Source organism: Pseudophryne corroboree, chromosome 6, assembly GCF_028390025.1.
Source record: "Pseudophryne corroboree isolate aPseCor3 chromosome 6, aPseCor3.hap2, whole genome shotgun sequence".
Lineage (NCBI taxonomy): Eukaryota > Metazoa > Chordata > Amphibia > Anura > Myobatrachidae > Pseudophryne > Pseudophryne corroboree.
The window spans coordinates 639,294,907-639,317,723 of NC_086449.1; the positions used below are offsets into that span (position 1 = coordinate 639,294,907).

Consider the following 22,817-nt stretch of genomic DNA (forward strand, 5'->3'; position numbering starts at 1 on the left):
TCCACCCTAGGGGATATCTCCCAGCGTAACTTATCCTCTGGCGGGAAAGGGTACGCCATCAGTAACTTTTTAGAAATTACCAGTTTCTTATCGGGGGAACCCACGCTTTTTCACACTTCATTCACTCATTTGATGGGGGAACAAAACACTGCCTGCTTTTTCTCCCCAAACATAAAACCCTTTTTTAGTGGTACTTGGGTTAATGTCAGAAAATAAGAATTTGCTTACCGATAATTCTATTTCTCATAGTCCGTAGTGGATGCTGGGACTCCGTAAGGACCATGGGGAATAGCGGCTCCGCAGGAGACTGGGCACAAAAGTAAAAGCTTGAACTAGCTGGTGTGCACTGGCTCCTCCCCCTATGACCCTCCTCCAAGCCTCAGTTAGGATACTGTGCCCGGACGAGCGTACATAATAAGGAAGGATCTTGAATCCCGGGTAAGACTCATACCAGCCACACCAATCACACCGTACAACCTGTGATCTGAACCCAGTTAACAGTATGATAAACGAAGGAGCCTCTGAAAAGATGGCTCACAACAATAATAACCCGAATTTTGTAACAATAACTATATACAAGTATTGCAGACAATCCGCACTTGGGATGGGCGCCCAGCATCCACTACGGACTATGAGAAATAGAATTATCGGTAAGTAAATTCTTATTTTCTCTAACGTCCTAAGTGGATGCTGGGACTCCGTAAGGACCATGGGGATTATACCAAAGCTCCCAAACGGGCGGGAGAGTGCGGATGACTCTGCAGCACCGAATGAGAGAACTCCAGGTCCTCCTCAGCCAGGGTATCAAATTTGTAGAATTTAGCAAACGTGTTTGCCCCTGACCAAGTAGCTGCTCGGCAAAGTTGTAAAGCCGAGACCCCTCGGGCAGCCGCCCAAGATGAGCCCACCTTCCTTGTGGAATGGGCTTTTACAGATTTTGGCTGTGGCAGGCCTGCCACAGAATGTGCAAGCTGAATTGTACTACAAATCCAACGAGCAATCGTCTGCTTAGAAGCAGGAGCACCCAACTTGTTGGGTGCATACAGGATAAACAGCGAGTCAGATTTCCTGACTCCAGCCGTCCTGGAAATATATATTTTCAGGGCCCTGACTACGTCCAGTAACTTGGAGTCCTCCAAGTCCCTAGTAGCCGCAGGCACCACAATAGGCTGGTTCACGTGAAACGCTGAAACCACCTTTGGGAGAAATTGAGGACGAGTCCTCAATTCTGCCCTATCCGTGTGAAAAATCAGGTAAGGGCTTTTATAAGATAAAGCCGCCAATTCTGAGACACGCCTGGCTGAAGCCAGGGCTAACAGCATTACCACCTTCCATGTGAGATATTTTAATTCCACAGTGGTGAGTGGTTCAAACCAATGTGATTTTAGGAACCCCAAAACCACATTGAGATCCCAAGGTGCCACCGGGGGCACAAAAGGAGGCTGTATATGCAGTACCCCTTTGACAAACGTCTGGACTTCAGGCACTGAAGCCAGTTCTTTTTGGAAGAAAATCGACAGGGCCGAAATTTGAACCTTAATGGACCCTAATTTTAGGCCCATAGACAGTCCTGTTTGCAGGAAATGTAGGAAGCGACCCAGTTGAAATTCCTCTGTAGGGGCCTCTTTGGCCTCACACCACGCAACATATTTTCGCCAAATGCGGTGATAATGTTTTGCGGTTACATCCTTCCTGGCCTTTATCAGGGTAGGGATGACTTCTTCTGGAATGCCTTTTTCCTTCAGGATCCGGCGTTCAACCGCCATGCCGTCAAACGCAGCCGCGGTAAGTCTTGGAACAGACAAGGCCCCTGCTGGAGCAGGTCCTTTCTTAGAGGTAGAGGCCACGGTTCCTCCGTGAGCATCTCTTGAAGTTCCGGGTACCAAGTCCTTCTTGGCCAATCCGGAACCACGAGTATAGTTCTTACTCCTCTCCTTTTTATGATTCTCAGTACTTTTGGTATGAGAGGCAGAGGAGGGAACACATACACTGACTGGTACACCCATGGTGTTACCAGAGCGTCCACCGCTATTGCCTGAGGGTCCCTTGACCTGGCGCAATATCTGTCTAGTTTTTTGTTGAGACGGGACGCCATCATGTCCACCTTTGGTTTTTCCCAACGGTTTACCATCTCTTGGAAGACTTCTGGATGAAGTCCCCACTCCCCCGGGTGAAGGTCGTGTCTGCTGAGGAAGTCCGCTTCCCAGTTGTCCACTCCCGGAATGAACACTGCTGACAGTGCTATCACATGATTCTCCGCCCAGCGAAGAATCCTTGCAGCTTCTGCCATCGCCCTCCTGCTTCTCGTGCCGCCCTGTCTGTTTACGTGGGCGACTGACGTGATGTTGTCCGATTGGATCAATACCGCCTTACCCTGAAGCAGGGGTTTTGCTTGACTTAGGGCATTGTAAATGGCCCTTAGTTCCAGAATGTTTATATGAAGAGATGTTTCCATGCTCGACCACAAGCCCTGGAAATTTCGTCCCTGTGTGACTGCTCCCCAGCCTCTCAGGCTGGCATCCGTGGTCACCAGGATCCAATCCTGAATGCCGAATCTGCGGCCCTCTAGTAGATGAGCACTCTGCAGCCACCACAGAAGAGACACCCTTGTCCTTGGCAACAGGGTTATCCGCTGATGCATCTGAAGATGCGATCCGGACCATTTGTCCAGAAGATCCCACTGAAACGTTCTTGCATGGAATCTTCCGAATGGAATCGCTTCGTAAGAAGCCACCATTTTTCCCAGGACCCTCGTGCACTGATGCACTGACACCTGGCCTGGTTTTAGGAGATTCCTGACTAGCTCGGATAACTCCCTGGCCTTCTCCTCTGGGAGAAACACCTTTTTCTGGACTGTGTCCAGAATCATTCCTAGGAACAGGAGTGTTGTTGGAATCCGCTGCGATTTTGGAATATTTAGAATCCACCCGTGCTGACGTAACACTAACTGAGATAGTGCTACTCCGACTTCTAACTGTTCCCTGGACCTTGCCCTTATCAGGAGATCGTCCAAGTAAGGGATAATTAAAACGCCTTTTCTTCGAAGAAGAATCATCATTTCGGCCATTACCTTGGTAAAGACCCGAGGTGCCGTGGACAACCCAAACGGCAGCGTCTGAAACTGATAATGACAGTTTTGTACTACAAACCTGAGGTACCCTTGGTGAGAAGGGTATATTGGGACGTGGAGATAAGCATCTTTGATGTCCAGAGACACCATATAGTCCCCTTCTTCCAGGTTTGCTATCACTGCTCTGAGTGACTCCATCTTGAATTTGAACCTCTTTATGTAAGTGTTCAAGGATTTTAGATTTAAAATTGGTCTCACCGAGCCGTCCGGCTTCGGTACCACAAACAGCGTGGAATAATACCCCTTTCCCTGTTGTAGGAGAGGTACCTTGATTATCACCTGCTGGGAATACAGCTTGTGAATGGCTTCCAAAACCGCCTCCCTGTCTGAGGCAGACTTTGGTAGAGCAGACATCAGGAACCGGCGAGGGGGAGACGTCTCGAATTCCAGTTTGTACCCCTGTGATACTACCTGCAGAATCCAGGGGTCCACTTGCGAGTGAGCCCACTGCGCGTTGAAATTTTTGAGACGGGCCCCCACCGTGTCCGAGTCCGCTCGTAAAGCCCCAGCGTCATGCTGAAGACTTGGCAGAAGCAGAGGAGGGCTTCTGCTCCTGGGAAGAGGCTGCCTGGTGCAGTCTTTTTCCTCTTCCTCTGCCCCGGGGCAGAAATGAGTGGCCTTTTGCCCGCTTGTACTTATGGGAACGAAAGGACTGAGTTTGAAAAGACGGTGTCTTTTTCTGCTGAGAGGTGACCTGGGGTAAAAAGGTGGACTTTCCGGTCGTTGCCGTGGCCACCAGGTCCGATAGACCGGCCCCAAATAACTCCTCCCCTTTATACGGCAATACTTCCATATGTCGTTTGGAATCCGCATCCCCTGACCACTGTCGCGTCCATAACGCTCTTCTGGCAGAAATGGACATAGCACTCACTCTTGATGCCAGGGTGCTCTATAGTTAGTAATATACTGTCCCTATCCAGGGTATCAATATTTTCAGTCAGGGAATCCGACCACGCCACTCCAGCACTGCACATCCAGGCTGAGGCGATTGCTGGTCGCAGTATAACACCAGTATGTGTGTATATACCCTTCAGGATATTTTCCAGCCTTCTATCCGCTGGTTCTTTGAGGGCGGCCGTATCAGGAGACGGTAACGCTACTTGTTTAGATAAACGTGTGAGCGCTTTATCTACTCTAGGGGGTGTTTCCCAACGCGCCCTAACCTCTGGCGGGAAAGGGTATAGTGCCAATAATTTATTAGAAATTAGCACTTTTTTATCGGGGGAAACCCACGCTTTATCACACACCTCATTTAATTCATCTGACTCAGGAAAAGCTACTGGTAGTTTTTTTACTCCCCACATAATACCCTTCTTTGTGGTACTTGTAGTGTCAGAAATGTTCAATGCCTCCTTCATTGCCGTGATCATGTAACGTGTGGCCCTACTGGACATTACGTTTGTCTCCTCACCGTCGACACTGGACTCCGTATCTGTGTCTGGGTCTGTGTCGACCCACTGAGGTAACGGGCGTTTTATCGCCCCTGACGGTGTCTGAGACGCCTGGACAGGCACGAATTGATTTGTCGGCTGTCTCATGTCGTCAACAGTTTTTTGTAAAGTGCTGACATTGTCACGTAGTTCTTTAAATACAACCATCCAGTCAGGTGTCGACTCCCTAGGGGGTGACATCACTAACACAGGCAATTGCTCTGCTTCCACATCATTTTCCTCCTCATACATGTCGACACAATCGTACCGACACCCAGCACACACACAGGGAATGCTCTGATAGAGGACAGGACCCCACTAGCCCTTTGGGGAGACAGAGGGAGAGTTTGCCAGCACACACCAGAGCGCTATATATATATATATATATATATATATATATATATATATATATATATATATATATATATAGGGATAACCTTATATAAGTGTTACTCCCTTTTATAGCTGCTGTTTATAATTTAGCTGCCAATAGTGCCCCCCCCCTCTCTCGTTTTTACCCTGATTCTGTAGGGACTGCAGGGGAGAGTCAGGGAGCCGTCCTTCCAGCGGAACTGTGAGGGAAAATGGCGCTTGTGTGCTGAGGAGATAGGCTCCGCCCCTTCACGACGGCCTTATCTCCCGCTTTTTTCTGGAAAACTGGCAGGGGTTAAATACATCCATATAGCCCAGGAGCTATATGTGATGTATTTCTTTTGCCATCCTAAGGTATTTCAGTTTTTATTGCGTCTCAGGGCGCTCCCCCCCAGCGCCCTGCACCCTCAGTGACCGGAGTGTGAAGTGTGCTGAGAGCAATGGCGCACAGCTGCAGTGCTGTGCGCTACCTTAGTTGAAGACAGGAACGTCTTCTGCCGCCGATTTCACCGGACCTCTTCGTTCTTCTGGCTCTGTAAGGGGGCCGGCGGCGCGGCTCCGGGACCCATCCAGGCTGAACCTGTGATCGTCCCTCTGGAGCTAATGTCCAGTAGCCTAAGAAGCCCAATCCACTCTGCACGCAGGTGAGTTCGCTTCTTCTCCCCTTAGTCCCACGATGCAGTGAGCCTGTTGCCAGCAGGACTCACTGAAAATAAAAAACCTAAAATAAACTTTTACTCTAAGCAGCTCAGGAGAGCCACCTAGCATGCACCCTTCTCGTTCGGGCACAAGAATCTAACTGAGGCTTGGAGGAGGGTCATAGGGGGAGGAGCCAGTGCACACCAGCTAGTTCAAGCTTTTACTTTTGTGCCCAGTCTCCTGCGGAGCCGCTATTCCCCATGGTCCTTACGGAGTCCCAGCATCCACTTAGGACGTTAGAGAAATGTGTAACACATTTTTTATTGCCGGGATCATGTAACGGATGTTCCTAGTGGATTGTGTATATTTCTCAACCTCGTCGACACTGGAGTCAGACTCCGTGTCGACATCTGTGTCTGCCATCTGAGGGAGCGGGCGTTTTTGAGCCCCTGATGGCCTTTGAGACGCCTGGGCAGGCGCGGGCTGAGAAGCCGGCTGTCCCATAGCTGTTACGTCATCCAGCCTTTTATGTAAGGAGTTGACACTGTCGGTTTATACCTTCCACCTATCCATCCACTTTGGTGTCGGCCCCACAGGGGGCGACATCACATTTATCGGCATCTGCTCTGCCATCACATAAGCCTCCTCATCAAACGTGTCGACACAGCCGTACCGACACACCGCACACACACACAGGGAATGCTCTGACTGAGGACAGGACCCCACACAGCCCTTTGGGGAGACAGAGAGAGAGATTATGCCAGCACACACCAGAGCGCTATATAATTTTGGGATTAACACTATATTGAGTGAATTTTTCCCAATAGCTGCTTGTATATACAATATTGCGCCTAAATTTTGTGCCCCCCCCCCCCTCTCTTTTTAACCCTTTGAGCCTGAAAACTACAGGGGAGAGCCTGGAGAGCTGTCTTCCAGCTGCACTGTGAAGAGAAAATGGCGCCAGTGTGCTGAGGGAGAAGCCCCGCCCCTTTTTCAACTGACTTTCTCCCGCTTTTTCTGGAATACTGGCAGGGGTAATTTTACATCTATATAGCCTCTAGGACTATATATGATGTAGATTTGCCAGCCAAGGTGTCATATATTGCCCTCAGGGCGCCCCCCCCCCAGCGCCCTGCACCCTCAGTGACCGGAGTGTGAGGTGTACATGAGGAGCAATGGCGCACAGCTGCAGTGCTGTGCGCTACCTTGGTGAAGACCGAAGTCTTCTGCCGCCGATTTTCCGGACCTCTTCTTGCTTCTGGCTCTGTAAGGGGGACGGCGGCGCGGCTCCGGGAACGAACACCAAGGCCAGTTCCATGCGGTCGATCCCTCTGGAGCTAATGGTGTCCAGTAGCCTAAGAAGCCCAAGCTAGCTGCAAGCAGGTAGGTTTGCTTCTTCTCCCCTTAGTCCCTCGATGCAGTGAGCCTGTTGCCAGCAGGTCTCACTGTAAAATAAAAAACCTAAAATAAACTTTCTTTCTAGGAGCTCAGGAGAGCCCCTAGTGTGCATCCAGCTCGGCCGGGCACAGAAATTTAACTGAGGTCTGGAGGAGGGTCATAATGGGAGGAGCCAGTGCACACCAGATAGTACCTAATCTTTCTTTTAGAGTGCCCAGTCTCCTGCGGAGCCCGTCTATTCCCCATGGTCCTTACGGAGTTCCCAGCATCCACTAGGACGTCAGAGAAAGGGCATTAATAAAGGTTGTCATAATGTGTAAGGTGCATTATGTTTATATGGACATTAATGTGTCTCATATGTGTAAGGGGCATTACTGTGTGGAATTGTGTATAAATGCATTACTAATGTGTGGCATTATGTGTATAAGGTGCTCTATTATGTGTCGTTGCATATAGAAAGGGCACTACTACTACTGTGTCGTCTAATGTGAATAAAGAGCATAAGGTGTGGTATAATGTGAATAAGGAGCAATTCAGTGTGATGTAATGTGAATAAGGGGCTCTACTGTGAGGAGTAACGTTTATAAGGTAAAGTGATACTGCTGTGTGTTGTAATATGAATTATGGACACTATCGTATGATCAAATGTGAATAAAGTTGCAGTACTCTGTGGCGTAATTGGAATTGGGGTTACTATTGTGTGACCATGCCCCTTGCCAGCAAAAACACACCCCTTTTTGGTCTGTGCGCCAAATGTGTGAACTGTTCCTATTTAAAATATAGGGGGTACAAACAACAAAATAAGGACTGCTATGGGTGAGGGGTGATGGTGCTGGGAAAGAGGTGCAAGGTCAGAGGCGAAACCAGCGGTGGTGCTAGGGGGCACCAGCCAAAATCTTGCCTAGGGCATCATATTGGTTAGGGCCGGCTCTGTGTACTCCTGGGGCCCTTGGGCAACTGCCCATTGAGGCCATACGAACAGACAGCCCTGACTGAGCCTAGTTATCCGATTGTATCAGCTGACATTGAGTACGATAGTTATTGGCCAACAAATGTATATAATATAATGTAATAAACTTTTACAAATTACTCCCACACTGACGTCTCAGAGGACGATATAAGATCCAGGAAAGTCTTTGCACTGATGAATGAATCTGCGGTTTTCCTGATTTCATCATGAATACGTCTGATGGTATTTGGGAGGGGCAGATATTTCTCTTTCTCTCCTGGAAAGCTTTTAGGCGTAGCAGATGATGGCTGCACGTAGCGTCTAGACCAGTGATGGGGCACCTTTGGCACTCCAGCTGTTGTTGAACTACACATCCCAGCATGCCCTGCTACAGTTTTAGCATGGCCAAATAGCAAAACTGTAGCAGGGCATGCTGGGATGTGTAGTTTACCAACAGCTGGAGTGCCAAAGGTTCCCCATCACTGGTCTAGACCAGGGGTGGGGAACCTTTTTTTCTATCGAGGGCCATTTGGATATTTATAAAATCCTTCGGGGGCCATACAAAAATTCTCAACTTTCTCAAAATTACCCTGCTCCCCAGAAGGTCTGCCCCATAGGGGTACTGTGTGTGCGCGCCGGGCGCGCGCTCGCCAAAAAAATGGGTGTGGCCAGTTAAAATGGGACGTGATACACATATGCCCCCAATAGTGCAGTGCCAGATCCACAATTGCCCCCACAGTGCCAGGTATACAAAAGCCCCTCACAGTGCCAGGTATACAAATGCCCCCACAGTGCCAGGTGTACAAATGCCCCTCACAGTGCCAGGTGTACAAATGCCCCTCACAGTGCCAGGTATACAGATGCCCCCACAGTGCCAGGTATACAGATGCCCCCACAGTGCCAGGTATACAGATGCCCCACACAGTGCCAGGTATACAGATGCCCCACACAGTGCCAGGTATACAGATGCCCCTCACAGTGCCAGGTATACAAATGCCCCCACAGTGCCAAGTATACAAATGACCCTCACAGTGCCAAGAGTACAAATGCCCCTCACAGTGCCAGGTATACAGATGTCCCCACAGTGCCAGGTATACAGATGCCCCCACAGTGCCAGGTATACAGATGCCCCCCCACAGTGCCAGGTATACAGATGCCCCTCACAGTGCCAGGTATACAAATGCCCCTCACAGTGCCAGGTATACAAATGCCCCTCACAGTGCCAGGTATACAAATGCCCCTCACAGTGCCAGGTATACAGATGTCCCCACAATGCCAGGTATACAGATGCCCCCACAGTGCCAGGTATACAGATGCCCCCACAGTGCCAGGTATGCAGATGACCCTCACAGTGCCAGGTATACAAATGCCCCTCACAGTGCCAGGTATACAAATGCCCCTCACAGTGCCAGATATACAGATGTCCCCACAGTGCCAGGTATACAGATGCCCCCACAGTGCCAGGTATACAGATGCCCCCACAGTGCCAGGTATACAGATGCCCCCACAGTGCCAGGTATACAGATGCCCCTCACAGTGTCAGGTATACAAATGCCCCCCACAGTGCCAGGTATACAGATGCCCCCACAGTGCCCCCCCCCCTTCCGTGCTACTTACTGCTCCTTTCGGCGGGACACAGAGGAGAGCGCAGCTATGTTGGGCGGCGGCGTGTAGGACTTGAAACCAGCCGCCGGTTCGAGAGCCAATCAGAGCTCGCGGACCGGCAGCCGCGGCTTCTGATTGGCTGCCGGTCCGCGAGCTCTGATTGGCTCACGAACCGGCGGCTGGTTTCAAGTTCTACACGCCGCCACCGCGCTCTCCTCCCTGTCCTGACACTGACAGCTGAGACACGCTGCCGCCAGACTGAGCGGCGGCGTGTCTCACTGGGAGAAGCGGGTGGGCTGGAGCAAACGGCCGGAGGTTCCCCACCCCTGGTCTAGACCATCTTTTTCCAGCAATCTGCGTCCGGCCCACATGCTCTAAGGGGTGCATCACACACTAGGCGATACACTCCATGGGTGATATCGCCTAGTGTTTCCCCTAGCCTCCCGGGCAGCCAACCTACTGCATACACAGTGTACGATACCGCTAGTGATATCGTACAGTGACGTCATGCTGTGACCGGGCCGAACATGCAGTTTTGGACAATAATTCCAAATTGACCTGCATGCACAGACAATGGATGGGGGCGATAATGATACGCGGGAGTACGCATTGTTGATATCGTAACACTGGACAATATTAAAACCATATCGCTCGGAAGGGGGAAAATTAGCGGTATTGTTTAAAATATCACCTAGTGTGTACGCACCTTTAGAGATATTTTTAATGTATGTATTCATTTTGCCTCTTCTGGGGCAGGAAATTGGGGGCTTCTCGGGATGTACAGGGAGAGATGTATCGAGCCTTCTAAAGAGTGGAGAAGAGAAAAAGTTACTCATAGTAACCAGTTGGATCTAGATAGCATGTATCAAGTACATTCTATAAAATGATAGTTAGAAGTAGATTAGTTGCTCTGGGCATCCTTTCCCCTTGTCTACTCCTTTCTTTAGAAGACTTGATACATCAAAAAAAAAGTTAACCTTAAAGGTAGTAGTTATATGTGGTTATTACCAGCTCACCAATGCACTGTATTGCCTTCCTCAGCTGTATAATTGTGGAACAAAGTTTTATTTGTTTCTTAACCACTTTTTCCTGTGATTTTAAAACCTGTTGTTCCCAGTTGCAGTTATACAGTCTCACACTAGGGGGCAGTGTTTCACAACAGGACTCTGAATTACACTGTTAGAATCTGGTATTATTAGTTAACATAAACATACATCTGTAATGAGGCATTACCCTTTACTTTCTTGCCAGACTTATAGACTACATTGACTTGCTGCCTGGATTGGCTCCATGGTTTGGCATAAGAACAGAAATTCTTTGTGGGAAAACAGGGGCAATTATTTGAAAAATATTTCATGTAAATTCCAACCATTTTTCTTTATTTTAGTTTTAATTTAGAACAGAGGGTGCCCCACAGGCCAGCTTCAGATCTGCACAGACCTTCTGTTTGTTTTACAAGATATTTACATTTGAAATTGCGTTTGAAGGAAAATTCCACACTACTTACATATTCTTGTTTTAATTACTTCAGTTGGCACGAGTTCTTCTACTGATGTAGCTAGATGACACCTTCCCATAACACAGAACACGCTCACTATTACTAACCATACAGCATTCTACAGCCACTGCCCATTTACAGTGCATTCGCCACTGGCCAGCAATATACGTCACAGCCACCACTGGTCAGCAGCTGTATTGCTGGAGGAAAACGCACCTTCCTACAACTTACCTTTACTAACCCTACATCACATAAAGCACATATAAACAGCGTCTAATATGACTGCCATCCATCAACATACACCGCCACAGTTACTGCTTAACATATCTAGTTGTACCAACACTGCCTGGAGTGCCCAGCACACAGTACAGCAAGGGCTCTTTCACATTTGTCAGACACTTCTGCAATGCAAGGTTAAGGTCTGTCTGGTAATTTACTGGATGTACATTGTTATCAATATAATTACTTCTAATATATAATCAATAGGAGATTGAGAACTTGGTACGTAAGTGGGTTACTGTCCTGAAGCGCTAGTCACCCATTCATTGCTGCTGTACCGTAGGAAAATGTAGAAAAAGCACTAAGCGCTCTGGTGAGTAGTACTGCAATATGATTGTCGGCAGCCTCTTGTAAAAGGGAATTGCCAGTCCCTTGAAACACAAAAGTAGCAAACAAAAACCAAGTGGCGCTTGACAATCAGATAATTGGAGACACTTATTTAAAAATATAAATGGAATACAACAACCTCCCGGGGGTATGTTATAATATTAATACATCACAATAATATCAATGTACAATGGAATATAACTAAGCATCCAAAATGTTATTGGAGCACCAATTAAAAATAAATCATAAAAGTTCAATTATTAATACCACCAGAGGGGTCATAGAACGTGCAGAGTTCAATATATGCACTAAGATATACGGCTAAAAAGTAATAGTCAAATGAAAGAATCACTCACGGCTGTGTACTTGAAAAATATTACATGTAGCATAAATGAATGGCGTTGTTCAGCCAGTGCAGAATTGATGAGATGACAAATGGATGTATATACACCTGTAGCGCTGGGCAGGAGCTTTCGATGCCTGCTCTCTGGTGCTATCCCGTTGGCCAGGGAAATGTTAAACACCAGAGCCTCAGCGATGGATGAGAACAGTGCCACGCCGTGCAGGGAGCCCTGGTTGTCTGTCCTCACCCGATCAATGCTGTCTCCGGTGGGTCCGTGTCTCCCAAACGGGGACAGATGGCTAATGGAGCCGGAGCTGTGACGATGGTCAGGCCGGGTGCACTGGCCGACAGCCGACCTGTCTGTAGTTGGTAAAGCACCCGATATAGTTCCCGTGCGCAGGCCCGCACCAAACTTGTTAGGGACGGCAATTGCCGCTCCTGCCGCCCAGGCAGGAGATAAGCGGCTGGGGCTGTGTGGGTGGAAAGCTGCGGGGTGGGTTCTCCGGGCCACAGTAGTCAGACTGGGCTCCTATGCACGGCTCTGAAAAGAGAGTAGAGTACACAGCAGTACTGATCCTCACGGAGTAACACCTGTATCCTTAACGCGTTTCAACGCCAACAGGGCGTCTTTCTCAAAAGGCAGGTATACCTGGGAGTAGGAGTGTTCAGTCCTTATACCTGCTCCACAGGTGAAACTAATTATCAACAATTGAACTCAGCCATTCTGAATAATCATGTTGGGAGTAATTCACCTTGGAGCAGACACAAACATTCATGAATAAAACAAGAATATTACTATATTAATGCCGTAAAACAGTAACCGTTAGTACGTAGCCATAAACGGGCAGCACTAGATACACTGCATGAACAATACAGATACAATAAAAGAACCAAATCGAAATATGAGACTGGGAATACATAACTTTATCCTAAAAGATATATTATAATAATTCGTAATTAATATAGCATTTTGCATACATACAAATAAATAGATCAAGTTCTATATTATCATCACAATAATTTTAAAGAACCGTGGTGAGAAACAGCTTATTTTGTGTAAATCCCTATTCTTACACACAATTCCGATCTCTGCTGACAGCAAGTCATATTCTAATGCATGGGAGGAAACACCCCCCCCACTCCTAAAATGATGTACTAAAATGCAGAGAGGGAAAGAGAGAGAAAAAGAGAGGGAAGTAGAAACAAAGAGAGGACAGGAGAATCGTAGCGGCTTGATTATTTATAGAATTTGAAAAGGTAGCTACTTGCACGAGACTGATGTGTAAAAATTAAGAAGGGAACCCAGTGGGACAATGGAAAAAACACTGTGCATGACCAATAACAGTTGGTATACACCAGTGTCACACAAGGCAGAATGGAAAAGACCCCTAAACTGAGATGGTGAAACCAGATCTATGAGCACTCCTATAAAAGTGCTCAAGTTGAAAACAAAGATAAACCTTTAAATAAACTCAAGATCTATGGTTTCATTGAGACCCTGGGGATTAAGTGTCTGTAATCTAAGAATCCATGCTGCCTCCTGTCTACACAAGATTCTAAAGCGATCACCTCCCCTGCTGGTGGCTGGGATATGTTCCAGCCCAACCAGCAGGAGCCCCGTAGGATCGCCTCCATGAAACTCAGAAAAATGACGTGGAACACTATGATTCATACATTTATTTAGGATGTTTCTTCTGTGTTCCATAAATCTGAGTTTCAGGGGGCGTATGGTTCGACCTACGTAATGTAATTGACATGGACATATTAATAAATATATCACATATTGACTACTACAGTTAATAAGTGTTGATTCTATACTCTTTTTTTGAGACATTAGAAACAACACTTTTAGTTTTATTCAAAACAAACGAACAAGTGGTACACCTCCCATGGTTACACCTTCAGGTAAGGGGGTAAGGGGCAACAAAAACCAAAGGTTCCGTTAAAACCAGTTGGTATTTTCAATCTCTCTATTTCTCTAACTAAAACTGAAGAAAAAATTCTCTCTAAAGGGATGAATTTTGCACCTACCACACGCCCCAAAAACAGAATAAACGCACCTGCCAAGACAATACTGAAGCCATATTAGACCAGGACGATGTTTCTGGTCTTAATATGCTGAATGAATTGTTGCTTGAAAATATGCTCCCTGACAATTTAGATCAGCAGACCAAAACATTATTATTTGATGTTAATAGAGGTACCTTCAAGAAAAAAATCTAAATTTTTTCCTACGCAACACAAAACCAGTGCTATAGACACTTTTTATCACACCACTCTGGAGGAATTCCGCAACTTGTGCGATTATAAAATACACCCCTGTTTGTACAATCTAAAGCCTGATGAAAGAAAAGCTCTTAAGAGACTTTCTGACAATCAGGCCCTTACCATCAAACCAGCGGATAAGGGAGGAGGAGTTGTGGTGCAAAATACTGAAGATTATGTTAGAGAGGCAAAAAGACAATTGACTGATACTACCTTTTATAGAACTCTAGGACAGGATCCAACTCTTGATTATCAAAAACAACTAAAAAAATATGTTGACATTGGCTTGTGCTGATGATGTTCTTACACGTGATGAGTTTGAGTTCCTCTACCCCCTCCACCCAATCACCCCTATTTACTATCACCTCCCTAAAGTACACAAGACACTGCACGAACCCCCGGGTCGTCCTATCATTTCAGGGATTGAGGGTCTTACATCAAATCTGTCTTATTATGTTGATTATTATTTACAGCCACGCGCATCCTCTCTGAGATACCATATTAGAGATACCACTGAGTTTATTAAACTGGTGGAAGGCTTGAAATGGAATCCAGACTTCTTGTTCGTCACTTGTGACGTTCAAGCCTTGTACACAAATATCCCACATGAAAAGGGGATAGAATGTGTGGCAAATAGCTTACGTGAAGATATGGGTATCTCAGAGGGAAAACGCCAATTTATTCTTTCTGCTATTGCTTTCATTTTGTCTCACAATTATTTTTTATTTGATCACCGTCACTACCTGCAGGTTCTCGGTACAGCGATGGGGACCAGGTTCGCGCCCAGTTTTGCGAACATCTACATGAGCGATTTTGAAAACACCTACATCTGGGGAGGCGCCCATGTTGCGAACCTGGTCCTCTATGGTCGCTATATCAACGACCTGATTTTTGTTTGGAAAGGGGATTCCGCTTCAGTCACTGAGTTTGTTAGCTATATTAATAATAACACTTATGGTTTAACCTACACATGCACTCACCATCCCTCACAGATTAATTTTTTGGATGTAACGGTGGAGGTGGTAGAGGAAATCGTCACAGTATCTCCCTTTAGAAAAGCAGTGGATGTATGTAATTTTATACCTTATTCCAGCAATCATAATAAAAGCTGGCTTAAGAATGTACCGAAAAGCCAGGTACATAGGATTAGAAGAAATTGCACATTTGATACAAAATACCATGAACAAGTTAGGGATATGGTGGAAACATTTAAAAGTTGTGATTATCCACAAGTAGTACTAGATGAAGCTCTGGTCTATGCTTCTAAACTTGTAAGAAAAGATACCCTTGCTGTTGAGGATGACAAAAGTCATGCTGACACACAGGAATTTGATCATCTAGGTGGCGTTAATCTGGAGATCAATGATGATAATATCATCTCCATACAAGAGGTTCCTTTTGGTAGTCTCAATAAGATCAAAAATAATGGAAATAATGATACTAACAATAAAAATAAAAACAAAAATAAAGTAAAAAATAAGAATAAAGACAAGTACAGTTTAGTATTTAAGTCCAAATTTAATGTAGCTGCTAGTAAGATCAAGAGCATAGTTAGCAAAAACTATAGATTACTATTTACCGATCCTGTTCTTAAAGACCATTTAGATGAAACACCAGTGATAGTCTTCAAGAAGGCCAGGAACTTGAAAAATATTCTGTCTCCTAGCTTCTTTAAAGGGCACTCGGATCAGGTTTCAAAAAATACACAAAGAACCCTAATTGGACCAGAGGTTATAGGTTTCTATAGGTGTAACCATGGGAGGTGTACCACTTGTTTGTTGTTGTTGTTTCTAATGTCTCAAAAAAAAGAGTATAGAATCAACACTTTTATTAACTGTAGTAGCCAATATGTGATATACACTGCTCAAAAAAATAAAGGGAACACTAAAATAACACATCCTAGATCTGCATTAATGAAATATTCTTATTAAATACTTTGTTCTTTACATAGTTGAATGTGCTGACAACAAAATCACACAAAAATTATCAATGGAAATCAAATTTATTAACCCATGGAGGTCTGGATTTGGAGTCACCCTCAAAATGAAAGTGGAAAAACACACTACAGGCTGATCCAACTTTGATGTAATGTCCTTAAAACAAGTCAAAATGAGGCTCAGTAGTGTGTGTGGCCTCCACGTGCCTGTATGACCTCCCTACAATGCCTGAGCATGCTCCTGATGAGGTGGCAGATGGTCTCCTGAGGGATCTCCTCCCAGACCTGGACTAAAGCATCCGCCAACTCCTGGACAGTCTGTGGTGCAACGTAGCGTTGGTGGATGGAGCGAGACATGATGTCCCAGATGTGCTCAATTGGATTCAGGTCTGGGGAACGGGCGGGCCAGTCCATAGCATCAATGCCTTCGTCTTGCAGGAACTGCTGACACACTCCAGCCACATGAGGTCTAAATTGTCTTGCATTAGGAGGAACCCAGGGCCAACCGCACCAGCATATGGTCTCACAAGGGGTCTGAGGATCTCATCTCGGTACCTAATGGCAGTTAGGCTACCTCTGGCGAGCACATGGAGGGCTGTGCGGCCCCCCAAAGAAATGCCACCCTACACCATTACTGACCCACTACCAAACCGGTCATGCTGGAGGATGTTGCAGGCAGCAGAACGTTCTCCTTGGCGTCTCCAGACTCTGTCACGTCTGTCACATGTGCTCAGTGAAAACCTGCTTTCATCTGTGAAGAGCACAGGGCGCCAGTGGCGAATTTGCCAATCTTGGTGTTCCCTGGCAAATGCCAAACGTCCTGCACGGTGTTGGGCTGTAAGCACAACCCCCACCTGTGGACGTCGGGCCCTCATACCACCCTCATGGAGTCTGTTTCTGATCGTTTGAGTAGACACATGCACATTTGTGGCTTGCTGGAGGTCATTTTGCAGGGCTCTGGCAGTGCTCTTCCTGTTCCTCCTTGCACAAAGGCGGAGGTAGCGGTCCTGCTGCTGGGTTGTTGCCCTCCTACGGCCTCCTCCACATCTCCTGATGTACTGGCCTGTCTCCTGGTAGCGCCTCCATGCTCTGGACATTACGCTGACAGACACAGCAAACCTTCTTGCCACAGCTCGCATTGATGTGCCATCCTGGATGAGCTGCACTACCTGAGCCACTTGTGTGGGTTGTAGGGAGGTCATACAGGTGCGTGGAGGCCACAGACGCTACTGAGCCTCATTTTGACTTGTTTTAAGGACATTACAAGTTGGATCAGCCTGTAGTGTGTTTTTCCACTTTAATTTTGAGGGTGACTCCAAATCCAGACCTCCATGGGTTAATAAATTTGATTTCCATTGATAATTTTTGTGTGATTTTGTTGTCAGCACATTCAACTATGTAAGGAACAAAGTATTTAATAAGAATATTTCATTCATTCAGATCTAGGATGTGTTATTTTAGTGTTCCCTTTATTTTTTTGAGCAGTGTATTTATTAATATGTCCATGTCAATTACATTACGTAGGTCGAACCATACGCCCCCTGAAACTCAGATTTATGGAACACAGAAGAAACATCCTAAATAAATGTATGAATCATAGTGTCCCACGTCATTTTTCTGAGTTTCATGGAGGCGATCCTACGGGGCTCCTGCTGGTTGGGCTGGAACATATCCCAGCCACCAGCAGGGGAGGTGATCGCTTTAGAATCTTGTGTAGACAGGAGGCAGCATGGATTCTTAGATTACAGACACTTAATCCCCAGGGTCTCAATGAAACCATAGATCTTGAGTTTATTTAAAGGTTTATCTTTGTTTTCAACTTGAGCACTTTTATAGGAGTGCTCATAGATCTGGTTTCACCATCTCAGTTTAGGGGTCTTTTCCATTCTGCCTTGTGTGACACTGGTGTATACCAACTGTTATTGGTCATGCACAGTGTTTTTTCCATTGTCCCACTGGGTTCCCTTCTTCATTTTTACACATCAGTCTCGTGCAAGTAGCTACCTTTTCAAATTCTATAAATAATCAAGCCGCTACGATTCTCCTGTCCTCTTTGTTTCTACTTCCCTCTCTTTTTCTCTCTCTTTCCCTCTCTGCATTTTAGTACATAATTTTAGGAGTGGGGGGTGTTTCCTCCCACGCATTAGAATATGACTTGCTGTCAGCAGAGATCGGAATTGTGTGTAAGAATAGGGATTTACACAAAATAAGCTGTTTCTCACCACAGTTCTTTAAAATTATTGTGATGATAATATAGAACTTGATCTATTTATTTATTTGTATGCATGCAAAATGCTATAGTAATTACGAATTATTATAATATATCTTTTAGGATAAAGTTATGTATTCCCAGTCTCATATTTCGTTTTGGTTCTTTTATTGTATCTGTATTGTTCATACAGTGTATCTAGTGCTGCCCGTTTATGGCTACGTACTAACGGTTACTGTTTTACGGCATTAATATAGTAATATTCTTGTTTTATTCATGAATGTTTGTGTCTGCTCCAAGGTGAATTACTCAAAACATGATTATTCAGAATGGCTGAGTTCAATTGTTGACAATTAGTTTCACCTGTGGAGCAGGTATAAGGACTGAACACTCCTACTCCCAGGTATACCTGCCTTTTGAGAAAGACGCCCTGCTGGCGTTGAAACGCGTTAAGGATACAGGTGTTACTCCGTGAGGATCAGTACTGCTGTGTACTCTACTCTCTTTTCAGAGCCGTGCTTAGGAGCCCAGTCTGACTACTGCGGCCCGGAGAACCCAGCCCGCAGCTTTCCACCCACACAGCCCCAGCCGCTTATCTCCTGCCTGGGCGGCAGGAGCGGTAATTGCCGTCCCTAACAGGTTTGGTGCGGGCCTGCGCACGGGAACTATATCGGGTGCTTTACCAACTACAGACAGGTCGGCTGTCGGCCAGTGCACCCAGCCTGACCATCGTTACAGCTCCGGCTCCATTAGCCATCTGTCCCCGTTTGGGAGACACGGAGCCTCCGGAGACAGCATTGATCGGGTGAGGACAGACAACCAGGGCTCCCTGCACGGCGTGGCACCGTTCTCATCCATCGCTGAGGCTCTGGTGTGTAACATTTCCCTGGCCAACGGGATAGCACCAGGGAGCAGGCATCGAAAGCTCCTGCCCAGCGCTACAGGTGTATATACATCCATTTGTCATCTCATCAATTCTGCACTGGCTGAACAACGCCATTCATTTATGCTACATGTAATATTTTTCAAGTACACAGCCGTGAGTGATTCTTTCATTTGACTATTACTTTTTAGCCGTATATCTTAGTGCATATATTGAACTCTGCACGTTCTATGACCCGTATTGGGTGGGGGTTTTTAGGAATCTGCACTGGTCCAGATTGTACGATAATTTGAATTCAATTGATATAAATAATATGTAACAAGATATATTCAAACCAACATGAAGCTACTGACTTCGCCTAATGAGGCTTTTAAAGTAGAACAAGGTTGGTGGTGCTCCCAGACATCAGTTCCAAAACAAACTAGAGAGGTTTGCGCAAGAGGCAAAAAAAAGGGGGACTATTGATAATGTCTCTCAGGGGCACACTTGATTCTGTATATTGAAAAGATAGAATTTGGTAATGTGTGGGCAGGAAAAGATAAAACTTAACTTTTAATCACAGACGAAAGGATACTAAAATTATTGCTGTAAATCAGCAATATAGTTAAAACAAGTATTAAACAAAAATATTGTTGACGATACAATTTGTAACTCACTTGTATAAAGATGGTGACAGAAAGTTTCTCTGTAAACCCCCTGATTTGTAAGTGAGTATTGATGTTTGAAGTTAATCAAAAGCGAAAATATAAATATTCCTATTATCTCTATGAGACTATGAAGTTATATACATATGTATATTCATATGAGAGATAATGGAAAACCGGCTTGTATAAAATCTGGACTCCCGGAAGTGGGTCAACTGCGGTAATGGAGTACAAGGCTCGAATGGAATTGAATTTGCTGATCAGCAGAAGGTGTATTCCTTGGTGCTACAGTACCCGGTATTCCCAGAGGGTCACCCTTTCTGGTACTAACCTGGCCCAATGCTGCTTGGCTTCCAAGATCAGACGAGATCGGGCATGTCCAGCATGGTATGACTGTAGAAAGTCAGGTGAGTGCCTATCTGCTGGGGGGATGGCTATTACTTGAGCTATTTGGGACAGATTGGTCCAATAGATGGCGTTGTCAAAAAGCCAAATGTTTGCCCAAGAGGCAGCTTGAGCAAAAGAACACCACAATATTGTCGAGAAAAAATGGTGCAGAATGATTTGTTTCTTTTATGGGAATTCCCCCACAAAAGAATTACGGTAAGAACACATGCCAAATTTCCCACAAAGAAAATGTGGTGTGGCAATAAACAAAGTGATATGTCCTAATTGATGGAATATTTCTTGGAACTGGAAGGTGCCGTAAAGATTCACCTTTACATTAATTTCCAAAAATACATTAGATATATCAGAAAATAACTCAGAAAATAATTCAGAAAATAATTATAAACATTGAATATATCATCGCAATAATACAGCCTGAATGGATAGTACGGAAATATCAGAATTGCAAATGTGTTCTAGCAATAATGCCCAAATGATATATGCTGAGAAATAACATTTGACATAGGATCCAGCACATAAGCTGCCCAAGCTGCTATCTGTCTGCTTGCAGGAAAAACAATTGTGTTACAATAATTGTCACAGAAGAAATTACTGAATATATTGCGACAATGATGACTCATATGGTAGTAACATGAAAATTCACATAAATATTCAGCACATAAACTGCATTGGCAGCTATCTGTCTGTTATGGAAAAAATACAATTGTGTTTAAACACTTATCTTGCAGATAAATCGCTGAATGGATTGCAGAAATATCATTGGCTGACTCAAATAGCACCATAAAGAGTACCATGAAACACCACATAAACTCCAGCACAGTAGCTGTCCGTCTGACTGAGCTAATAGCTCTAATTCTGAAAGTAATGGCTTAAATGCACAAGTAATGAGCTAATAAGCAATTTCCCTGCACACAGTGTGTGTGTACAATCACCGAGAAAATTGTAAGGCAACAAACTGGTTGCTATGGTAACAGTCCCGTCTGTGCAGCATGCACAGAGTGGAGGAAGTTTCTCCCCTGTACCGGCGCTGGACACAAGGGGACTGGGACCAAACCAAAAGGGGCTTAAGCCGGCTGCAGCAGGCGAAGTTGTACTTGCTGTGTGTGAGCTGGAGGGGAGTCCGCTCGTCGGAGCTCCGTTACGGAGGTCCCGGAAGTCGGGTGCCGGACCGGAAGTGACGCACGTTTCGCTGGGAGGAGCTTGTTCACATGATCGTCTGACGTTCTATGACCCCTCTGGTGGTATTAATAATTGAACTTTTATGATTTATTTTTAATTGGTGCTCCAATAACATTTTGGATGCTTAGTTATATTCCATTGTACATTGATATTATTGTGATGTATAACATACCCCCGGGAGGTTGTTGTATTCCATTTATATTTTTAAATAAATGTCTCCAATTATCTGATTGTCAAGCGCCACTTGGTTTTTGTTTGCTACTGCTATACCGTAGAGATGAACGGGAGGGGATGTGTTTCATTTGCTGGCTGTCAGAAACCCGACAGTCAGGATACCGACGCCAGAATACCAACAGCCGACTGTGCCGACAGCCAGAATACCGGCTCAACAGGGCTATTCCCACTCGTGGGTGTCCACGACACCTATAGTGTGGGAATAGATGCTGTGGCGAGTGCAGCGAGCCCGCAACAGGACTCGTAGCGATCGTCCTGTTGCCGGCATTCTGGCGGGTGGGATGCTGCTGTCGGGATAAGGACAGCCGGCATCCCGTCCGCCGGCAAATCATATGTAAACTAAGCAGGAGATACCTTACAACATTTCAGCCACAAAGATGCTTATGGCCGGAGCGGCGGTGGGACATTACTTCCTGAGCCATGACTGCTGTGCAAGCTGGTGCAGAAACACTATAGACTTGTGTGTACACTCCTGGACAGCAGTCGCCTATTATAGAGCTTACTTGTGTTCAAAATGGAAATCAGTAAGGACTGGCGAATTTTACAGGCTATGGCAGTGGTTGTCAAACGTGTGCTTAGGCACCCAGGGGTGCTTTGGGGTACTTGCAGGGGTGCCCTGGGCTGGTGATCAAAGAACAATTCAAAGTATTTACAGCCAATGTAACAGAAAATCAGCGCTTGTGGCTTCCAATCATAAAATATGTGGACAAACAGAAATGAATCCTGTCCCGCACCACATAACTGAACCTAAGGATGACAAATAAACACAATTGACTTCATTTATTAATTTTTTTCTGAATTCCTCAGTAAGAAACTTTTGGCCTACGGGTGCTGTGAAATAAAATTCTGATACTCTGATAAATGTAAAAAAAGTTTGTGAACCACTGGGCTATGGGCTGTTGTTAGCAGGCCTGGACAGCCGTTGAAACAGCAGCACAGATGTGACTGGCAGTAGAGCATGCATGTGCACAGCCTATGGTTAACGTGTATCTAGGGACCCCGGCCTCATTTTCTGATAGGAGAAATCCAGTTAAAAGGTGCATGTTTGCACCTGGAAAAACATGTTGTGATACCAGTGGTACAAATTCA

General features: G+C 45.7%; 1 protein-coding gene and 1 non-coding gene across 4 annotated transcripts in view; one reads left to right on the forward strand and one right to left on the reverse strand.

The window, feature by feature from the left end:
• Positions 1-22,817, forward strand: part of SHROOM1 (shroom family member 1) — a 240,837-nt gene that overhangs the window by 198,924 nt on the left and 19,096 nt on the right. The gene's annotated exons all lie outside the window — the stretch shown is intronic.
• LOC134937899 (5S ribosomal RNA) lies at positions 20,190-20,308 on the reverse strand. The gene has a single exon (XR_010180591.1). It is a non-coding gene; the product is annotated as a 5S ribosomal RNA (ribosomal RNA).